The sequence below is a fragment of the Cephus cinctus genome, unplaced genomic scaffold, assembly GCF_000341935.2.
Source record: "Cephus cinctus unplaced genomic scaffold, Ccin1 Ccin1_scaffold0785, whole genome shotgun sequence".
Lineage (NCBI taxonomy): Eukaryota > Metazoa > Arthropoda > Insecta > Hymenoptera > Cephidae > Cephus > Cephus cinctus.
The window spans coordinates 25,661-31,182 of record NW_014333387.1 but is presented as its reverse complement, the minus strand read 5'-3'; positions in this window follow the sequence as shown (position 1 = coordinate 31,182).

Below are 5,522 nucleotides of genomic sequence, written 5' to 3'. Positions count from 1 at the left end.
CTTTTTACTCAGGCAACGAATCCCTAAATACCTGACTCCCGAAAACCCTATCCGGCAGTCAAATCCGTGAACCCAGTATTTGGGCTCACAACAGCTGGCTGTACTGGCCGACACGGACCGCGTATATTTTTTCCCCACGAGCTCTTCTTCCCCGGAGTCTCTAAACACTTCCTGAAACGCCTCGCCAAATTCCTCCTCTGTAGACGAGCTCTGAGTCGGCTTGATAGGGCGCGGCACGATTGTTACACGGCGCGGTGTCTGATTACCGAGAGACGTCGTGTTGCTCCCCTCCCTCCATAGACGCTGACTACCGATGAATTCGCGCGGTATACCAGCAGTACGGAGGAACCGCGCAAATTGCCGACTCCCCGCCGGTTTCGCTGTTTTCCTCTCACGCATAGCGTCGTTGATTATATCCACGATGTTGGCGTTCTGCACGACGGCTCCACCGATACGCGTAACGCCTTGTTTACTTCACGAAATGCGTGGTGAACCAGCGTTTCCTAGTAATTGCTTAGCCTTAATTCTGTACTTCTGGGGTACGCTGGCGATGATGTCGTCGTCGCCATCGTCGGTCAAGGGTGATGCCCAGTTGCGCACAAACCCAATTGGACACAAATGCGAATTTCTGCCTCTTGAGCGATATTTCATCATTAATTCAACTATATTGTAAGTTATCTTTATTTGACGGAGCCTTTTCAAGGATTTAATGCTCTCTTCAGTTGGACTCGCTCGCTTCGCTCGCTCGCCGACGATATACTTATTCACTAACCTACCCAGTCTCCGAAATTTCAACATTCCACGCTATTCTAACCTTACGTAACTAGACCTAGCGTAAACTAATGTTGAACCACATACGATATACTATAATAAGACATCGTTCCTACCTAATTCTATTCCATCTATTTAGAAGTGGACAGAATTTGCAGTAAAAAGTTATTTGTGTCCAATTGGGTCTGCGCGCCAATGGGTCCCCCCGCCCCGTCGGTCAAGCTCCTGACATTATCCTCCGCAAAATTGTTATTTTTTTTCTTGTCATCGTTATCGCCTCGCCTATCCTCGTCGGCATTATTCCGCAGATCCTCGGTAATGTGTATATAACGCTGCAGCACGTAATTGTACATCTTCCACTTTTCGCGCTCGTCGATGAAATTCGGTGAGTGTAGGTTCTCCTTCATGGATGCGTCTAATCTGCTTAAGGGGGTCCTTGGGGTCTGCACGGTGTTTACGGTGTCGATACCCTGCTGCTGCTGCTGCTGCTGGTGGTGGTGGTGGGACGTATGAAGGACCGCACGGTAGTGTTGCTGCTCCACGCTCTCCTGAGGGATGAGAACCATTTTTTTGGCGTGCTCCATCTCTATCTCTCTCTCTTCGTGGCGTATACCCCTATCCAGTTCCCCCTATGAGTTTCGATATGACGGTGCCCAGTATGGGTGCTAGCAGAACAGGTAAAAAACCACCGCTCTGAACGATAAGACGTTTTCTAGTTTTGACGGCTGAACCCGGTCTGGATAACCGTCTCAACAGCGGCGCGTGTTTTCGTAAGCGACATTCCTGCGTCGGCTTGAGAAGCACGTTACCGTGAAAAATATTCAGAACACATTCGCATATAGAGTTGACGAGCCATGAGTCGGCCGCTCGTAACAAAGCGCTACGCTGTTTGCTATCCAGATGGCAAATAGCCTTTAACACTGTGGCGTGTTTACGCCCTATAGAGCAGCGTGCGGTGCATACCATTACAACCGAATGACTGGTACGTCTCGATCGGTGTACCCGCCCTTTATACCTTTTCGCGGTACGTACACGTAGTGGAACGGGTCCGAAGGAAATATGCACGTGCGAAAGCGACAGTTATCGGGGGTCGACTGCTTCAAATCGAGTAGTAGATAGCCGTGCGGTTGGGTCGTGGCATCGCGGTGGACCTCCTTTACGACGCGCGGATTTTCAGGAAACACCTGTCTGGCCAGATGCTGTATCTGCGCTCTGTCGCGCGGAATTTTAAATACAACGATGTAGTTGGCGTTTAGCGAGATATCGCGCTGCCCGGGTCCCTGATGAAAGAGATTCTGCGTAAAGAAGATAACGCTGATGTTCTTATGATGGCTGCTTTTGGTAAAAAGGTCGACCACCGTGTTATTGGACGATTCCCTCATGAGATCGTCGATGATGACGAGTTTCGTGCGTGGATCGTTGCCATAATCGGTGTTCTGCGGTAGGCCCTCGTGAGACTCTATAGCGCTCCCGTATTCTCTGTACCCCTCCTGCCACTCTGCATAGTAAAAGAGAACGCGCGCGAAGCGCACGTCACTCATGTTCTCGATGAATCGTAGGAATTTCTTTACGAAAAACGTCTTTCCGCACCCCGTTGGCCCGCAGACCATCGACGTCCGCTGGTGCTTCCACCGCGTGTCCATTATGCTAAATGAGGCTATTTGGCGGTGCTCTTTACGAATATACGAGTAAAGAGTACCAGACTTTACATAAACCCTCCGCTATGGCTGGGGGCCGGGCCGCGGCGGACGCGCGACACGCGTGAGGCTCCTACGTCACGCGCACGTGCTAACTCTTATCGGTGACGCTGCTAGCCCCTCGGCCGGGTGAGCTCATCGTGCACCTGTGAGGTAACTGCTTGCATGTATGTGCGTCAACCATATCGCTAGCCAGCGTGCAGTGATAGCATGTCCGAAGCGCCGCTGAAAAAAAAATCACGCGGACGGGATGGTAGAGCCGTCGGGAATAGAGCGATAAAAGAGATTTTTTTTGTTTTTCAAATAAATACGTTTATTATCAGTATTATTGTTCAGGGTTGTATATGCATTTGTATAATGTGAGGAGAGCTGAATCGCAGGGCGGTTTTCCGAAAAATCTAGCGCATTCGTCGGAGCACTTACGCTCTGCCTTGTGCGTGTAAGATCTGTTACACGGCATGCAAAAACCACGACTACCGACCGCATCACGCATATTTAAAATAGGCTGATAATGCTGCGAATTATTATAATACTGGATGCGGAGCGTTTGCCGTGGTTTCTCTGAACCATACACACTATCGACTACTTGCGAACCGTCGTACAGCGGTTTCTCACCGCTGCCTATGCTGTCAAAATCGTAAACAACGATTGCTATACCCTCCGGGGCCAGGTAACTTTGAAATTTATCAATTTCTGGAATACCGCAACCGTCCGGTGGTATGTCTACACACGCGTTTGTCACAAGCTCGAGAGCAAATTGTTTTTGTAATTTAGCCCGCTGACGCCGTACAGCGTTCCATCGCTCACACATCTCCCCAGAGCGCACCTCCCCGCATTCACTGTGTACCATCGCCACAGCGGGCGATCTAGGTAGACAGAGATTATCGTTGTTTACTATGGTCAGTATAGAGTTTTTTTTTTACAAATTCGCGTGCTCATCGCACGCGTCCTGTACCCCACGGTACTTCGACTATACACGACTCGATGACAAAAGACCTATCCATTTGGAATGCCTGGGCGCTCTGTGCAACGGACGATATCACACCCCATACATCGTTTTCGAGAAGTTCTTGAGCCGGCCTATATGACACCCACGCTGCCCCGCACGCAAAACTGTCGGATTTGATCGTTAGACCTATAATAGTCCCGCGCAGTACACGAGCTTGTGAGGTACGCGTGTATATCTCTGACTGCCCCTTGTAACCATGATACCGTATTTGTATCAGGATCTTCGGGCGGCCTCCGGATAGCCATTGTTATTTCACACCCGTCTAAACGAAACTTATTTATACGCCGCGTCGTTTCGGATTGTACTGTAAATCTATATCCCGGCGGTAGCACGTCGTTATTGGTATCTCCGTCGTCGTCATCGGCGTCGCTCTGTGCTCGAAGAAGGGGTCCACCGCCGATCTGCCGACATACCCCGTCGTCCCTAACGTTTATAAAAAAAAGTTTTTTATTTTTACTTGTTAAACAAAAAAATAGTGTTAACCGTATACTGACTGCTCATTCCTCACGAGGATTAAACACTGTATGTATGAGAATAGCGCGTCTAACTGGCTTTCATAATTCCCTACATTTTTTTTAAAGTTAGCAATTTCGACAAAAGAGGCGTTAACCGCTAAGGAACACAACTTTATACGTTACCTTCTTCACCATTGAGCTCTGCTAATACTTCAGCAGCCTCATCGGCATCTGCCGCTATGTACACACCGTTCCTGAAAATCCCTAGTATTGGTTCTTCCGCATTGCCCTGCTCCCGCGGCGGTAGCAGAGCACCCTGTACAATAGGCTCTTAGATGTCGTTGTGTATATCAGCCGCGAGCGAATCTACAATTTTTTTCACTTTTTTTATTTTCACACGAATAAATTTTTAGCGAGTTCTGTAATTTATCATTATTACCTGGGTCGTGGTTGTTAGAATCGTTGGAAAAGGTGGAGCGATTGTCGACATCATCTTGGTCGTCGTCGTCTTCGCTGGCGTCCGACGTTATAGCCATGAATGCATCTGTACAAATTTATGAATAGCACAACAAATTTTTTTCCGACGCTGTATGACACATACCCGTAATGCACCGTAATGTACCGTAATGCATTTCTTCTTCTTCTTCTTCTTCTTCAACTGTTCATGTGTTCAGCGTTGTCGATGGTCCTGGCACTTTTTTTTTAAATAAAAACGTATATTATTATATTATCCGTAAACTTTTTTTTAAAAAGTATATGCTTTACCGTTAGCGTGCTGCATCATCATCGATGTTCTGGTGCTTGGCTCCGGGTAAACCTCCTCTACAAGATTGAGGCACCCTAAAAGCAACCCATCCTCCTCCTCCTCCTCCTCCTCGGGTGCGTCGTCGTTGTGAAATCGCATCAATTCTTGTAAAATTTATATAGTTTTAAAAAGTAGTTTATTTAAGCAATATTACCGATAAGTAGAAAATACATACCTTCGTGGAACGCATGATCGGCTATAATAGCCCTGGTGATACGGTTATCGCGCACTCCCCGTTTGTTAATACACGCTACGGCTAACGAGAGTATGTACGGATCGTTTCTGGAATACCCTCTCTCGTGACCCCTGGTTAGCACGCGTAGAGTACAATGGGAAAATACAGTTTTTAATCTAAGCGTTAACGTGCGTAAACCAAAATATCTTAATTCTGTGCACCACACAGGCAAGAATAATTTCGCGTTTATAGGCGTTATAATCGGTTCTAGGCGTTAAAATCGTCAATACATTCGCGAATATTCGTTACAGATGACATTTTTTTTAAACTGCTGATTGCTATGGGTGATCAGTCTGTCTACCGGGACGTCGTGATACGAACTAAAGCAGGGTACATCTAGCCCGCGGCTGTCTTACAGTCGTTGCGATATTAATTTCAAACCAGTGGACTATGTCTTAAAACGTGACCATGCAAAACAGCTGATTCAGCGGAAAAAAATTACGATTCTCTTATGGCAGCGTTATCCGTCGAAAATCGGGTAAAATCGGGTAAACCGTTTCAATCGTAACAAACAGACAAATATATATATACCAAAACAGCTGATTCAGCG